The following is an 18,579-nucleotide window of genomic DNA, read 5'->3' on the forward strand; positions in this document are numbered from 1 at the left end:
AGGACGATCTTCTGTAAAAGATCTCCTGTCCATCATCCTGTGCCTGTCACACTAGGGAGCTGGAGTGAATGCAGAGACCATCAGCAAATAGTCCATCTCAGGGAAGGAATGTTACAAAAAACCTATTAGGATTCTACTGACAGCCACACACATTGGATACAATGTTACTCTGCTTTAACTAAACTACTTAAGATACCGCTGTAGTGCCCTTTTGTTGTCTCTAAAATGTAAAATGTGTTTAATCCTTTAAACCTACACATTCTCTGTGACCTGCGGGCCCAGCTGGCTCCCTCCTGACAACTAAAACAATGACTTTTAGAGACAGCCAATAAATCCACAGATTAACAGTTTCTAATCTAGGCCAACTTCTTCTATGCTCATTTTGGTGTCTTTGATCAGCGCTTTCAGCATTGTCAGGGATCATGAGAAGGGGAATTGTGAGAGCAAGAATGGCCATCATACACATAAGGATCTATGATTTGTAAATATCTATATACAATCCCATTTATCCTCAGGCAGCATCTTCATGGTAAATGGATGGTCAAATGGTGAGATGTCTAAATAATTTAAGTTAAATTTCTCTGCCAACAGGTGCTTGGTGCTTATTTAAGCAAGAATTGCATGGCTGGAAGAGATGATGGAGCGCACATGTCCATTAATAATGTGCACTGTCTGGCAGCATAATTAGAACTTTTAGGTTTACTGTAAAAACTGCTAGTGGGCCTCTCCTCAAAGTATATGCTACAAGAGACAAAATGTGCTATTTATTATTATAGATGCCAATTTGAACAGTGCACTAACCAATAGTGGCCAATCAGAGTTAGTTTTGATCAGTTTAGTACAAGCTAGACCAATAAACAGGATAGAAACATAATTTGACGGCAGATAAAAACCACTTGGCCCATCTAGTCTGCTCATTTCTTAACGTATGGTAACCTCAAGCCCTATTTGATCCTTAGGTCTTTGTAAGGATATCCTTATATGTATCACAAGCATGTTTAAACTGCTCTACTGTGTTAGCCTCTACCACCTCTGATGGAAGGCTATCCCACTTTTCCACTACCCTTTCTGTGAAGTAGTTTTTCCTCAAATTTGCTCTGAATCTACTTCCCTCCAGTGTCAGTACATGTTCTTGTGTTCAAATACTTCTCTTCCTTTGTAAAATGTTTCCCTCATGTACCTTGTTAAAACCCTTGATGAATTTGAAAGTTTCTATCATGTCCCCCCTTTTCCTTTTTTGCTTCAAACTATACATATTAAGTTCTTTCAGTCTTTCTGGGTAAGTTTTGTACCCTTCTTTGCACGGTTGCTTTTCTTTGTACAGTCTTTAATATATTTATACCCTTCTGGAGATATGGCCTCCAGAACTGAACACAGTATCTAGATGAGGCTGTACCAATGACCTATACAGTGGCATTATTACTTCTTTCTTTCTACTACTGATCCCTCTCGCTATTCAACCAAACCTCTGACTTACCTTTCACATTGCTTTTAAGTCACCTGCCTTTAAGTCACCTGAAATAGTGACTCCTAGATCCCTTTCCTCCTCAGTAGTTTCCATTATTATGCCATTAATACTATATTTAGCCTTTGGGTTTTTGAGACCCAAGTGCATGATTTTGCATTTTTTGGCATTACATTGTAGTTGCCACACTCTTGACCATTCCTCTAGTCTACTTAGATCATCAATCATTTGTTTTACCCCTCCTGGTGTGTCTACCCTGTTGCATATCTTTGGATAGTAATGGTAATGTCCGATTGGCCAGACAGCACCAGCAGAGATGTCTAGGTACAAGCAGGGTCAGGGCCACAGGCAAGCTTCAGAGTCCAGGTACAGACAGAAGGTCAGGGTCACCAGCAAAAGTTCAGAGTCCGGGTACAGGCAGAATGTCAGGGTCACAGGCAAAGCTCAGAGTCCAGGAACAGGCAGGGGTCATACACAGAAAAGGCAATCCTAGGTTTAACACCAATGTAGCACAGGAGCAGGTAGCAGACTGGGATAGAACGCTACAACCGGCAATGAGGCTCAGTCCTCACTGCCTTAAATAATACAACGGACCAATCACTAGCATAATCAATTAACTGTTACTGCAGCCAATGGAAGGGAAAGGTGAGAGCAGCATATACTAAACAGCCCTAATTGGCTGATTCCTAACAGCCCTGCACGCGCGTGCCCGAATGTTTGACAGATGGCCGGGCGTGGTGGCAGGTAGTCTGAAGCACCCCAGTTATTGCCCAGACAACTGGGACGAAGGAGATGGCCGGGACGCCACCAAAAGGCAGCAGAGAGTCGCGGAGGTGCCCGCGGTCGCCACGACCACTGGCACAATCTTGAAAGTTATTGAAATAATTGGAGAGAGCTGATAATGATAAAATAGAAGTGGGAGGCACAGAGAATCTTAAATAATTGTACAGAAGCATTATAAGACCTAGATGTGTTCACTATCCCTGAAGCTTACTGTCAATATGAGACAAAGATATATATATATGAGATAAAGTAATGTAGTTTGCAGTCTAAAACATTTTTAACAGCAGTCTAAAGGTTGATGGACAACAGTTGAAGAGTGTTGTACTGAATAGCAACATAGAAAGTATAGGGAAGCCACCTAGTGGGTGATGTGCTTGATATTTAGGATTCTAAATTATTTAGGGGTGGTGGTGCTGTACAATTCTACTGTAAAAGTGAAATAAACTGAATCCTTCATGTACAGCATTACATAGAGGGCAATTATATATTATTTCCAATTATCATTTTGTGAAATATAACAATGTACAAACCTAAATTGTATATCAAACAGATTATGGTAAGCTAAATGCCAGGCGATAGCATAACTGATTTCAATGATTGATTTCAATGCAAATGCAATACAATGGCTTAAATGATTTCAAATAATTGATTGAAAAAATGATTCAAATTAAAGAAGTGTCATCAAAGGTGTTACCAGATTATAGATAAAAGTGTAATTAGTTCAGAAATGTCCTATGGTAAGTCCAGAACAAGGTAAGAGAAGGTGGTGATCGCTGAAAGAATGCAAGCAAAATTATTTTAAACAGAAAATGTAGGCTTCTATACCCTTTGTCTCACGTCTGCACCTCCTTAGTCCACATCATCTGTACTTGTTCACTTCTTATATGCGATTATATTTTGTATAATTTGAATACCTGATTGCCCATCATTGCTGAGTTTTGTGACGTATTTCAAATAAAGGATGATATATACATATATATATATATATATATATATATATATATATATATGTACATTTATTTATACACACTATATGGACAAAAGTATTTAAAAGTTTGACCAATACACCAACAGGGACTGTAAAGACATTGTATTCAAATACATTAACTTTAATATGGAGTTGGTCCCCCTTTTACAGCGATAACAGCTTCCACTCTTCTTGGAAGGCTTTCCACTAGATGTTGGAGAGTTTCTGTGGGAATTTGTGCCCATTCGTTCTGTACGTTCTGTAGAGCATTTATGAGGTCAGGCACTGATGTTGGACGAGTAGGCCTGGCTCACAATCTCTGTTCCAGTTCATCCCAAAGGTGTTCGATGGGGTTGAGGTCAGGGCTCTGTCTGGGCCAGTCAAGTTCTTCCACACCAAACTCATTAGACCATGTCTTTGTAGTCCTTGCTTTGTGCATCGGGGTACAATCATGTTGAAAAAGAAAAGGGCCTTCTCCAAATTGTTGCCACAAAATTGGAAGCATTGTCCAAAATGACTTGGCATGCTGAAGCAGTAAGATTGCCCTTCACTGGAGATAAGGGGTCTAGCCCAAACCCTGAAAAACAGCCCTATACCATTATCCCTCCTCCACCAAACTTCACAGTTGGCATAATGCAGTCAGGCAGGTAATGTTCTCCCGGCATCTCCCAATCCCAGACTCGCCCATCTGACTGCCAAACAGAGAAGCGTGATTCGTCACTCCACAGAACACGTTTCCACTGCTCCACAGTCCAGTGTTGGTGTGCTTTACACCACTCCATCCAATGCTTAACATTGGTCTTGGTGATGTGAGGCTTGCATGCAGCTGCTCGGCCATGGAAACCAATTCCATTAAGCTCCCGCCACACAGTTTTTGTGCTTACATTAATGCCAGTGGAAGTTCAGAACTCTTCAACCATGGAATCAGCAGAGTATTGACGACTTTTACACACCATGCACCTTAGCAGTCGTTGACCCCGCTCTGTGATTTTATGTGGTCTTCCGCTTCGTGGCTGAGTTGCTGTTGTTTCTAAATGCTTCCACTTTCTAATAATATCACTTACAGTTGACCATGGAATATCCAGCAGGTATGAAATTTCACGAACCGACTTATTACAAAGGTAGCATCCTCTCACAGAACCAAGCTTCAAGTCACTGAGCTCTTCAGAGCGACCCATTTTGTATCACAAATGTTTGCATATGGAGACTGCATGGCTAGGTGCTTGATTTTATATATCTCTGGCAACGGGTCTGATTGACACGAAACACCTCAATTCAATAATTAACAGTAGTGGCTAAAAAATACTTTTTTGGGTGCTTACGGCCACTACTTCTGCTGCCTTCCTTGTAACACTATTACATTCCATTCACTTACATTTCCATTACATTTTTCATACCACCACTTCTATATTTCCACTGACCACTGCATATATATCTTAACATGCTGTGTAAACTTTTTGAATAACTTTTTACATATACATGTTCTATATCTTAGAAAGAGAAATTAAATGGATAATTAAAGATAGTTGGATTGTTCAAAACTGGAAAACCTCTTAATTTGTGATACCTATGAAATGGCCAATTTCTGGCAAACTGGCGCAGTAACTCACAGCCATCATTTTATAATACAATGATTTTATCTTGATCAAAGATCATTTATAAATTGAATTTATTTTAAACCTCCATTCCAATGTTTCATTTATTTTTTTTACTCTTAAACAGATAAAAATTGATTTATTAACTGCAAAATATGCAGTCATGCCACGCATTTCTATATAAGTCTAATTGCATCCTGCATGACAAGGAACATGGCACACCCACATTCCCACGGCATGCCCACATTCCGCATTTGGGAACTGACCCTGGAAAGTACTCTGCGCCAATTTTGTGGGTCAAGCTGGAAATGCATGTGTGGTTTAAAACCCTATGTGCATCTTAAAAGAATCATAAATTTAAAGGGACGTTTTCAATTAGGTGTCGCTTTGTTTGTTTGTTGTCATTTCAATGACCAGTGTGCGACTATAAATTGTTTTTTTAAATTATAAAGTGTAGATGGAAGGTGCAAAAGGTGTAAGTGGAAGCAGTTGGCTCTCCCGCCATGGCCCCCCACACAGGAGAGCGGGAGAGTGTGGGGCGGGGCAGATCATATTATTTTGGCACCGTCCCCAATTGATGAAATTGACATTTTGTCACGGGGACTAAATGACACGATTCCCCACGAAATCGCGTCATGTAGGCTTACGTCCTGCCCACTTCCTAGTGAAGTGAGCAGGATGCTAGAGAATTGTCTGCTCTCCCGGGAGTCTCCCGGGAGTCTCCCGGACTTTCCAGGAGAGTGGGCTAGTATGATCCACGGGCTTTGCATTAAATTGAAAGCATTTTCGCAAATGCCATTTGTATTGCACAAAATTGCTATTTTCACTTCATTAAGACAGTATCGCACACAAAGATACGCATAGTGAATCACACACTACTGCTGCAATTTTTCCTGCAGATATTTTATTAGTGAAAATGATATCCGGGACAAAGTAAAAGTGACACAAATGCAGTTGGGGACAATGTGGTGCACTCCTCGTGACCTACTAAGCCCTTCACACATCAGTAGGAATAGGAGTTATTCCCTCTCTGTAATGTATGCATTAGGATTTTGTGTCTTGTGCCTTTGAGCAAGTATTAGTGAGTTCCAATGAGCCAGGGACAGACATCCTGATCACACTTCTGAGATCACTTTGGGTTGGCTGATACCTATAATCCATACTTGTCTGTTTGCGGCTGGTATTTAAAATTAAAAGGATTTTGTTTTGAACTCTTTCGCTCCACCCCATTTCTAAACAAGGTGACATTGCAAACCCACTGTGACCCTGCTTATCCTCAACTCCCTATTACTGTGTATGTATGTGTCCCTCTCTCTCACACACACATAGCTCACTGATTGTAATCAGTGCATTTAGCCTCTAATCCATGTGTTTTTAAGATTAGCGGTCAGAAATAGGGTAAACACCAAAACAGCTACGGTTGATTAAATACCTTTTGCATATTTCTTTATAAAATGCAAATAAGAGGAACAAAGAGGGGACGGAGGAAACGCATGGTACTGTGTGTTGTTAAGATTACTCAGATTATAACATGAGAAATACCATTATTAAATGTAATTAACAAATAGAAAAAGTGAAAAACTTGTGCAAAAACTCTTTGCAACCAAGTTTTGTGTAAGTGTGCCCAGTTCTCTGTGTGTGTGTGTGTGGGGGGGGGGGGGGCAAAGGAGTTTGCATTAGCTGACGGGAGGGGTTGGCAGGTTGAGGACGTTCCTTGTTTAGTGCAGATTAGATTAACGAGCATACCTACTGTTGCACTGAAGTGCAAAAACTAGATTTCATCTTGAATCGGACGCTGCAGCGTGCGCACCGAGCACCGCCATATTGTACATTGCCTACGTGCATACAACTATTCCCCTCCCAGTTATGTCCATGCAATCATAGGTTGTTGGAAGTGTCCTTGTGCTCGAAGATGAATTGCATACACATGCGGTCACTGGCATATAGTGCGTATCTGTGCAATTTAATGCAAAATACATCACGTATCAGCATTTATGTTCCTTTTGAATCAGGCCCATTTTGTGAAATATACATGACCCTTCTGTTTAATTATAAGGGGCATATTCAATTGTCAGCGGAAACGCCGAAAATCTCGTGCTCCGGGCACTATTACCGTAATAACGGTATTACGGTAGTTTTCTCGCTGGATTTCAGCTCGCAGCTCCCTGAGCCGCGAGCTGAAATCCAGCTTACTATTACCATAATAACGGTAATAGTTTTAACGCAGCGGGATATTCAAACTATTAAATATGCCCCTAAGAGTCTCATTACTGTAGTCCTTGTTGTGAGTTTTACATATATTCCTTATATCAGATATGTCAACACTGGGCCTGATCCATCTTCAGACGCAATGTAACTTGTACGCAACTACGGCAGTATTCAAATACCAGCGGATATTAAGAAATGTTTGAGTCTGGGTACAGGTACGCTCTGGCTCTACGTTATTTGCTTATGTTAACAGACACAACACGCTACGCACATGCCTATGTGCAATATAAAGTTCCATCAGAAGACATGCAAAAAAATTATACTATAGAATAAAATTAGAACTCCTAATAATATAATCCTTATTAAAATATGTTTTTAAAATAATGTTTTTTCCGCATTAAATACATAAATCAGAATGTTCTTAATGTGCACTGTAAGTAAAATGCATTTTTATAGTTGCGCTTACTTGCAAACACCTGTCCTGGCACGCATATGTGTAGTCATCACTATCAGTCAGCACTTACACCTGCCCTGTAGTTGGTACAAATGATACGGCTAAAAAAATTAGCTGAATGTGTGTGCGCTAGACTTCGGCACGCCCAGGGGTGGGCTGGTAAATTTTAGCCCGGGGGGCAAGACTGGACTCAGCAGCCTATTTTAATGGAAAAAAAATTTAGGTGGCCCAGTGACCCAGCCCAAGGTAGCATACTATTGTATCGCCCTGGGGTGCAGATGTCCCCCTGCCACCCAGCCCAGCCTGCCCCTGGGCACACCCTTATGTTACATTGTGTACGTTAGTCTGTTTCTTCCCACCTCTGTTCCGCCCTTTAAATTGTCTGCGGTCAGTATTATCATTTGCGTGCGACCATGAATTGTATGCAATTGTATTCATTGGTGTAAGTCCCATTCTGGTGAATGCGCAGAGCGATTTCATGCAAGATATGGCACGCAAATGGACTTGCTTTCGAAGATGAATGAGGCCCACTGTGTATGTCTATCTATCTATATACAGTATCTATTTATCTATCTATCTATCTATCTATCTATCTATCTAGGTAAATATATAGTTATAGATATGTGTGTTTGTTGCACCATTTAAGTAAACTAACTTCTACTTTGATGTTGCTACATGACTAATGGCTTAATGTGGGTAGCACAGTGGCCTAGTGGTTAGCACGTCTGCCTCACAGCACTGGGGTCATGAGTTCGATTCTCGACCATGGCCTTATCTGTGTGGAGTTTGTATGTTCTCCCTGTGTTTGTGTGTCTTTCCTCCGGGTGCTTCGGTTTCCTCCCACACTCCAAAAACATACTGGTAGGTTAATTGGTTGCAATCAAAAATTGACCCTAGTCTCTTCCTGTCTGTCTGTCTGTGTGTGAGTGTCTATAGTAGGGAATTTAGACTGTAAGCTCCAATGGGACAGGGACTGATGTGAATGAGTTACAGCGCTGCGGAATTAGTGGCGCTATATAAATAAATGATGATGATGATGGGTACAGGTTTGAACTATTTACACTACTTTACTGTCATAGTTGTTAAAAAAAACTACTGACAACAGATTTACTGCAATATCTTTATTTATACAATATTGACTGTATAGTAATAAAAAAGGAGCATCTATAGAATAAATATGTCTTGGAATGGGGAAAGCAGGAGTTTAGTAGATGTTTTACTAGCTGTCAGCAAATTGGACAGTGGAAAATCACTTATCTATTCCCCTGATCTACTCAGCCATGCACACAACCACAAACCACACCCCAATCCGCAGACTGTGCTCACTTTTTCTCCATTGTTGAACAAAATCAAAACAGAAAGTGACAGCTGGGGGTATGCAAATCTGTTGAAAGCTTCACCCAAAATAATGAATCTGTATTTATCTATGGCAGCATTCCTGGTTATTCTTATCAAGTGTATATCTAAAATAATAATAGCAACCTCATAAGCCTCCGTGAGGCACCACTGCCCAGCAGAGGTCTATGTGATGCTAGTGCTGTGATAATGAAACCTGTGTTCTTTTCTTATACCATATACTGGCTGGGGTACGGAATAATGATGCTGATTATTCCGACAACACTTACCCTGACGTCTTCACACCGAAGGGCTCCTTCCTGAGGAGGCTCCAGGATGACCGATGTGCCAAGCGACGGGAAGCAATCGCGATGAATGAAGAAGCCGGCGCCACTTGATGACTTCACTGCCAACCGTGACGCTGTTATCAGTGCTGTTAAGGGGGTAATATAAGTATGTAGGCATGGGCAATGTACAATACTTTGTAAAGTACATTGTCCATGGCCACATACTTACATTACCCCCTTAACAGCACCGATAACAGCGTCGCGGTTGGCAGTGACGTCATCAAGTCGCGCCGGCTACTTCATCACCGTAATTGCTTCCAGTCGCTTGGTACATCAGTCGTCCTGGAGTCTCGCCGGGAAGGAGCCCTTTGGTGTGAAGACGTTGGGGTAGTCAGCATGAATATGTTGACTACCACTGTATATACCATTATCTTTTAACTAAGTATTAGCTAAATAACTGTGCACAAGAGGTGCTATAACCCAATAACCAAACCAAACATCAGCTGTAAACTATATTACAAAAATTACTGAATCTGCCCTAGTTACTATGGCTTATACAATTTTATCTGGACACCAGTTTTCATTCAATTCCTCTGTATGTATTGTATTACATCATACAAGCTGTACATGTTTTCAGGATAACCATGTTATGAAAGTGCTTTGGTCACATTCAAAACCTCACGGTTCTAAAAGGGAGCCATAAAGGTGCGCACTTTATCCAATGACTTCTCCATCAATTGATTTTCGTCTATGTTCAAATGAGCCGGCGCACAAGAAAATAAACATTCTCAAGGAATAAAGTGTGACGTCGTTGGTGTAATGTATAGCTCAGATAGGATCCATGTAATCAATACCTTTATTTTAACTAGGCTTTTGTAATGTTTATAGAATGAGTCTGTTTCATAAAGAAGAAAGATAGAAGATAGAGAGAGATTATTAAGAATATTGATTCTGACCTCATCCATCAAATGATGCATTTTTCAAGTGTTTTGACAGACTTCACGTTCTTACTCTCTTGGTTGCTAGGGCATGAAAGCAATTGTTTTAAAGGGCAGTTGAAATATTGTATGAAAATAATCACCAGCTGTAATATTCTTCATGGTACCAGTCAGGATATTGCTCATTTTCCAGGGTGTGCCTATACTGATATAAACTGAGGCAGCTGTCTCCAGCAGGTTTGGAGTACAGCAAAATGTACAGTGGGGAATGAATTTAAGAAGGTTGATGTGGGAACTTTGTCTCATATAGAGGTGGGTTTAACATCACAATCTAATCTAGGGGGTATATATACTAAACTGCATGTTTGAAAAATTGGAGATGTTACCTATAGCAACCAATCAGATTATAGTTATTATTTATTTAGCACATTATACAAAATGACAGCTAGGGGTATATGTATCAAGCTGAGATTTTTCTGTTGGGTTTGAAAAACCAATCAGATTCTAGCTATTGTTTATTTAGTACATTCTACAAAATGATAGCTAGAATCTGATTGGTTGCTATAGGCAACATCTCCACTTTTCAAACCCGCAAGAAAACTCTCATCTTGATACATTTATCCCCTAGAATCTGATTGGTTGCTATAGGCAACATCTCTACTTTTCAAACCCGCAGTTTAGTAAATATACCCTTAAGTCTCCGTCTGTGGCTTTCCATCTGCATTTATTTATTCCCCTCCTCACTTCATGGCACTGCCCCTGTCACTTACAGCCTTGCCTTCAGTTAGACAATGATGAGTAGACAGGATACATCCTCCCACAAGACACAGCTCATCTCCTGAAATACCCTGTAATGCTGTGATTTGATGATCTGATTGGCTATAGGTTGTTTTATCTCCACCCACTTCACAATTAGGGACACACAGACATCCAGGTAAAAGAAAAATGGTGTTCTGAGCCTCGTCAAATGCACCTTACAAATATACATTTTTCCTGCTGGAGCTTTCAGCATAATTGGTAGATCTATAAATACCAGTGCCAATATTTTATAGTTTATATTGCGGATATATTCAACATGAGCGAAATGTCACACAAATAAAATATTCATGCTAAAAGTATGGTTCTCCATCAGTAGTTTTGTCAGTTTTCTGTATATATTTTGGAGTAGTTCTTGAGTACTTAAGTAGTGACTTTTGTGCAAAGGTGACACATAATGCCACTTGCTATGTCAGATCTTATCATGCCATATTCAAAGGGTGGGCTGCCTGCAAAGCAGATCTAGCAAATAGACTTAGAAATTGATCTTCAGTCTTGTGCCTTTCGATATCACCATATCAAAGGCAGGTAAAAACTATGTTTAGTTGTGGAGTTGTGATGGAGTTTTAGAACACAGAAACTGAAGAATACTTATTACATCCTACAAGGCAAACATTATTTCGGATTATTGATAATGGTAAAATATTCCTGTTGTACTGACATATAAATAGATTTATTTTTATTCAGTGTTAAATGATACCATTACAGAAAAACAAAAGCGGACATCTAGACAACCTTTGTGTGTTTTGTATATTTTTATTAACTTGATCAAAGTGGGCCTAGCAGAGCGGTTCTCTGCAAAAGTGTAACGGGAAGGTACAAAATGCATCCAATTAAAAATATGATGTTGGGTTTGTGACACCTATGACCACTGGGCCAATTAAAGACCATTCATGCATAGGCAAAGGCTGAACACCTAGGATAACGCCTCGGAGGAATTGTCTTCTCTGCCCACTAGCTCATTTAAATAGTCCTGTTCAGAAAAATGAAATCTAATTTTTCCACATCAGAGCAAAATTTGGCACACTTATACTCCAAACTGTTCCCTTCAGTGGTGCCCCCAGTGGAGCTGCCCACACGGTGGCAGAAGTGCTAACCACTAAGCCACCGTGTGGGCAGCACGGTGGCTTAGTGGTTAGCACTTCTGCCTCACAGCGCTGGGGTCATGAGTTCGATTCCCGACCATGGTCTTATCTGTGAGGAGTTTGTATGTTCTCCCCGTGTTTGCGTGGGTTTCCTCCGGGTGCTCCAGTTTCCTCCCACACTCCAAAAACATACTGGTAGGTTAATTGGTTGCTGTCAAATTGACCCTAGTCTGTGTGTGTGTGTTTATGTGTGTGTGTGTTAGGGAATTTAAACTGTAAGCCCCAATGGGGCAGGGACGGATGTGAGTGAGTTCTCTGTACAGCGCTGCGAAATTAGTGGTGCTATATAAATAAATGGTGATGATGATGACACACTTAAGTGTAAACATGAATGGACAAAAGTCCATTTGCACTGTGGGATTGAACTTTTGTAAATGACCATTTCTGATTCCACAAATAGAGATAAAAATATGAAAGACAAGTAAAGAAAAACTGGAGAAAAGCATGGAACTATTAAATAGTTATATTAATGTCTCTATAGACATACAATGGTGTTACTAATACCTGTAGCAATATTTAATATGGAATAATTGTAGTGCTATTTACTTCACTTTAATTTTGTTCATGTTCATATATCTTCCTCTTATGTTACAATCTGGGAACAAGTGCCGCAGAAACTGGACTGATTACATGCTTAAATGTATTGCAGCTAATCTTCTATTCACTTGTCAAGTGAACAAATTACTATGTTCTGTATAATACTCATGACAACAGAAGCCCAAACTTTTGGATACATAAGATGAAAAAATACTGTAACACTGCAGATAAGAGCTAAGTCTTCTAACATGCTCTGACTGTGATGAGCCACATATACCACACTTTACTTATCATAGTATTGTACTATCAGTACCATTCTGTCAGTGCTCAATCACCATCCTATCAACACTAACAGCCACTATCAAACCACTATCTTGTTCATGTAGTAAAATCACTTTTCCTTCAATTATAATAGGAGAATGGTAGAACAAATGTGATAGAATAAACAGACGCGATATAACGGACTTCGATTTGGCCTCTATTCTACAAATGGGCTGTATATTTTGTCATATTATGTACAACATTGTTGGGTTTTCCATCTTCAACACAATTATCCATTTTACTAGAGGTTACGTTTGTAATTAAATCCTTATTTCTCACAATGTTGATCAAGACTAATGAGGTAAATTGCTATCTGATAAGATAACGTCCATCACTCTTAATAACATTCTTTCCCAGAGGCTGCATTGCACAATGTATAGTGGTGTTGTGGTTGTTCTTAGGTGCCTCGGGGTATCTAAATTAATTATAGTTCTCAGTAAGGATGTTACCTAGCAGTAGCAGGCAGCTAAAGTAAACTATACCTTTCCTGTGTATGTAGTAACCTTTACTTTGAGCATGCACATCTAATGCCTGACATAAGGGTAATAATTTAATAAGGTAATGTAATGAGTGCCATTGTGTAGTGAGTAGAGTTGAGTGAAGTGACCTTGAAATTCAAATAGAATATTGCACCAAGCTCTGCTTTTACTTTGATATTCCGCGGAATTGCCTTATGCAAAAAAATGTTATATTTGCATTTTGTGGACTAGAGCTGAGATATTGCCGGGATATTGGCCAGGGACAGTGTAGGACACCCTGCACAGTAAATTACCAGGGTAGACGTGTTCACACTGAACATGGATCTGCCCAGGTTTCCATGGCAACATCACAAGAGGAGCTCTGATTGGCTCCTCTTGTGATGATGATTTTTTTTTTTAACTTTCCAATGCTAGGTGAGACCCTCCAAAAGACCTGGGTCTAATTCCCGGGTCATCCGACCCGGGTAGATGGTCTTGGACTCGTTCACAATGAGCTTCGACCCGAGTAATGGGGGCTCACCCTGGCAAAAAAGGTCTTTTGGGCAGTGTGAATGGGGTATTAATTCAACAGCCATGTCCAAGTTTTCCACCTGCTGCTATCAAGTAAAAGATCTATTTTAATGTATGAACCCTAGGAGCTATTTTATTAAATATGATAACATTAATTATTGTAAATCTTTTTTAAAATATTTTCTAAAACATCTTTGCTCCTCATTGGAAGTGTGGCATAAGGCTCAATGTCAGACTTCCAAGTGAAAATGTAATACCCTTCAAATCACAGGTATATTACTGTATGCACACATTCAGAAAACTATAGTTCCCCAGAGTGCCTCTGGGAAGTTAAATGCAAATTGTGTTGACCATTTTTGGGTGGACAGACTGCAAGCTAGAGCCCAGGCTGCCCTCTTGAGCACAGGAATGTACTAAAAGGCTTCAGGAGAATCTTGGGGGAAAGGGGGAGAAGCTAAAAACGGACAGAAGTGATGTGTTGAATGCTGACTCAGCTAATGAAGGATCTTCCTACAAAGAGCCACTGAATGTTATGGCTGAATTGTTGTCCTGAGGCATGTTTGCATCCAGCCCAGAAAGAAGCATAGGAAAGTATAGGAAAAGACCTCACTTGCCACTGCCCATGAGATGTCAGCAGGAGTCACATGAAGACAGATAAGTTTCTTTTGCTTTACTATGTTCAAGTTATTTGAGTGAGACATCAAACTGTGTTATTAAAACCTCTGACTAGGACTGTAATATTGCTAATGAGAGGTGTTATAGCATTGGCTAAAGGGAGAGTTTGTTCCAGCCAAATCTACTGTATTTAAAGTTAACTGCAAGTTGACTGAAACTGCCTAAAATGGATGCTGATGAGAGAATTGCAAGTTGTTTAACCCTACAGTTGCGGGGAGAGAGCTGCTTATTCCATTAGACGGATTGCTAAGTGGACACTGTCCTTTACACTGGAAATTGTTTATTGTACAGAATTGCTGTTGTTTACAGTGCTCAGGAGTCATGCATGCATCAAGGTGACTACTGATTTCAACTTTTACAAGTAAACAAGCTTCATGTGTCAGCTGAAACTTCGTTTAAACCTGTGGATTATAATTTACCCCCTTGGGTTCTGTATATCATAAAGTGAACTAGAAATCCTCTAATCTGAAACAGCTGGATTACTCCTTGTTGCATCTCTACTAATTTTTGTGTGATAAGTACGATCCGTATAATTGTTCTAAAAGTATTGTGATTGATTGGACTATATTATCTGCATTTAGTGTAATGGTCTAATTAACTTGTAGCAACCGGTTGTCTCCTGAAGTATCTATCCAGTGAAATCCTTGTCACTGATGCACAGTGCCTAAGTTTAAAGTGGGATATATTTATTCAGCCACCTATGTGTTGTGTTAATTTATGTTTGCATATTGCTGAACCAAGATTCCTAAAATGTTATTTATTTTGGGACATATATTCTACTGTCCCCATATAGCATGCAGATAATCTACAGAATATATAAAACAACTTAAAGTAGGATCCAAAGGGATAATCAAGACCTCTATAAGTACAGAAGTTTACAAAAGTTCAGGGGGAAGGTAAAGATAATGAACTTATAGGTTGAGTGTATTCCGCAATGCAGGCAAGAATAATCAGTTCAGTCTGATGGGGTAGCATAGAGTAGTAGACTGGAAAATGTAAATGCAATTAATACCAATTCTGGTGTAACATTGACCACAATGTCCTTGGTGCTGGAGGAGGCAATGATCTGCTTCGGGAGAGTCAGATTGGAGCCTAGGGAAACCTTTTCTCCTGTGGCTTGTAGCCTTTCTGTTTCCTTGATGTACAATCCCAAAAGTCATGCTACTCAAGCTTTGGTGGATTCTGGTGCGGCTGAGAACTATATTTCACAGACTTTAGTTAATGAATGGTTAATTCCATCCGTTCCTTTGGAGAATCCTGTTGTCATCTCAACCATCGATGGATCCCAGCTTTCTCAAGGGGTGGGTTATGCCTGGACCGAGCCTCTTCGTCTTCATGTTGGTGCTTTACATTCTGAAAGTATATCTTTTCTGATTTTGCCTTGTACTGCTTTTCCAGTTGTCCTGGGCCTTTCATGGCTTCAATTACATTCTCCACAACTGGATTGGAAGACTTCTGAGATTCTGTCCAGGGGTCCTCATTGCCATTCTGGATGTCTGACCAAGGGGACACCACTCCAGTCTCCTAGACTCCCTGCACCTTTGGAACCTTCTGCATTACCTTCTCAATATCAATTGTCTGCTCCAGAGAGGGCCCTGTCCCTCCAGTCTGCTCCAGAGTGGGCCCTGTCCCAGGCGGTTCAGCCCGAGTTGCCAGTCCATGCGGTTCAGCCCGAGTTGCCAGTCCATGCGGTTCAGCCCGAGTTGCGAAGCCAAAGTGGCTGAGAGGAAATTTCTGGCGGAGCCAGAGTCTACGAAGGCAGAGGTTACAAAGGAGCTGCCAGGAGTGTCCAGAGAGATGGGCATCAGGAAATCTGGTTTTGAGGTGGAATAGGAAGTAGTAAGTTTGACTCCTAGGTCGGCCTTCTATCACAGGCTAGGAGGATGCATTTCCCGGCCCCTTGGAACAAGTAGACAACAAATGACCGTGTTCCCTACAATATAAACAACAGTTTTGTTTAAGTTGTCTCTTTACCTCTTCTGGGGAAAGACAAGACCGACCAATCTGCATTGGTTCATCAGAGGGGACAGGGTTCGGATTCTGTAAACGAGGAGCAAGACATGGAACAAAACTTCTGGACCAAGATTTTTCTTGAGTTCGTTCTCGAAAGCGGGGATTAATTCTGTTGCACAAAAAAATTAGGGTGTCAAGGTTTGCTGTAATATCACGGGGCACCAATTCATCTTTAATGTGATCAGCCAACCCCTGCCAAAATAGTTCCCACAAGGGCCTCATTATTCCAATTGAGCTCAGAAGCGAAGGTGAGATATTGAACAGCGTACTGTCCCATGGTCTGAGTACCTTGATGCAGACACAGGAGGCTGGAAGCTACAGAAGAGACCCGGCCAGGCTTTTCAAATATCTTGCAAAAATCTTAAATGAAAGAAGAGGCATTCTGTTGTAATTGATAATTTTGTTCCCATAAAGGAGAAGCCCATGCCAAAGCTGAGGCTGCTGGAGCCGGGTGGACTGGCTCCTGAGGTGGTAACTGCCACTGGCTGAGGGGCGGATAAGGAAGCCTGAAGAGAGCCCACATGGGACACTACTCCTTATATACACTGGAGTATTTGGGCCTGCTCAGACCCATGTTGTTCAAGCCTGTGGACCAGATGGAGTAATAGCTCATGGGCAGGTGGTTCACTGGGACCTTCAGAAAACATGGCCAGAGTATACTGTCACGGGTTTATTGGTCCTGAAGATCTTACTAGGGAGTTAGGAGTTCACTGCGAGAGACATGTAGCTTGCGGCCCTTCCAGTTAGCTACCAGCGAAGTAATAGGTGAATAGACGTTATCGTGCAGGTTGAGGTCAAACCATGCGGGCAATAGTGGTACAGAGGAAACAGGCAAAATCGGAGTCAAGAAGCCAGAAGTCAAAACCAGGAAAATTATGCAGACATAGGGAGATCCAAAGGCAAAGTCAGACAGAACCGAGTCAGAATCCAGGAAGTCAGACAAAATGCTGGGAAGCATGCAGGAACACGGGAGCATAGGTGGACCTAGATACTCTGGCACCCTGATGGTGCCAGAGCCAGCATTAAATAGATAAAGGTGAAACCTCATAGGTGGCAGTGGGAGGATCATGCGTCTCCGTTGCCTAGCAACATAGACGCGATTGTCCTGTGCATGCGTCCGTGCTGTCGGGCTGAAGACAGGAAGGAGTGTCCTGTTGCTAGGCAACGGGACACATTTGGGGAGGCACCTTCTGTGCATCTGGGGACGGCGCCTGACAATGGCTTAATTGTGAACATGCATAGAATTAGGCCATAAAATAAGCAGATTCTGGTCAGTAGACATTAGACGTATTGAGTATACAATGCACCTGTTGCAAAAGTGCGAAAAACAAAATAACAGATGTGCAAGCTTTGTATTTTAATTAGCAAAAGACCATTCACTTGTGATATACCACTCATTTTTAAATGCGCAAATGAGTTTATTATTTATTCTGGTGCCATTAAGTGAGAATTTCATTGGGAAGGTGTTACTGCATGCATCCATTATTGCACGTAGGTCTGACGGAAGCTTTCTGGGCTTCATTATGCCATTCAGTGCATTAGCCTACCTGCAAATGTCTAGGTTATCCTATTAGTAGCGCAGGTCCTAATTGTGTGCCAGTCACAGCTGTGCACACTTAAAAACAATGCAAAAGTAAAAAATTAAAAAAAAAATTGAGTATCTTATAAATGAATGTTCTAGGATTAGTCTCAGACAAATTCACCTCCAGCTCACAAGAGGTCACTATTGTTATTAAACTTGCTCTTATCCAAGATGACCAGTACTGTCTCAGAAGAATCCATCTTGGATCCTGTTTTCTGTTTAGGCCTATAAATAGGCTTTCCCTGACTACAGTGGGTAGTCTGCAGGTTTGCTTAAGTATTATGTTTGCTCATCTCCTGCTACCTGAAACTCTTTCTTTTACTATATGTCTGTATACCAACCCAGCTTATTACTGATTATCTGCTTGTGTACCAACCTGACTAGCATCTGACTAACCGCTTATGTACAGAGGTAGAGAAGCAATGAATTAGTCAGAATAAAACTTGTCAATTAGGATTCATTTTTGTAT

General features: G+C 40.8%; 1 pseudogene; it reads left to right on the top strand.

The window, feature by feature from the left end:
• Window positions 1–15,552: 15,552 nt before the first annotated feature.
• LOC142095303 (olfactory receptor 5AR1-like) overlaps window positions 15,553–18,579 on the top strand; it is a 70,656-nt pseudogene continuing 67,629 nt past the window's right edge.

The sequence above is a fragment of the Mixophyes fleayi genome, chromosome 6 (assembly GCF_038048845.1).
Source record: "Mixophyes fleayi isolate aMixFle1 chromosome 6, aMixFle1.hap1, whole genome shotgun sequence".
NCBI classification, from domain to species: Eukaryota; Metazoa; Chordata; class Amphibia; order Anura; family Limnodynastidae; genus Mixophyes; species Mixophyes fleayi.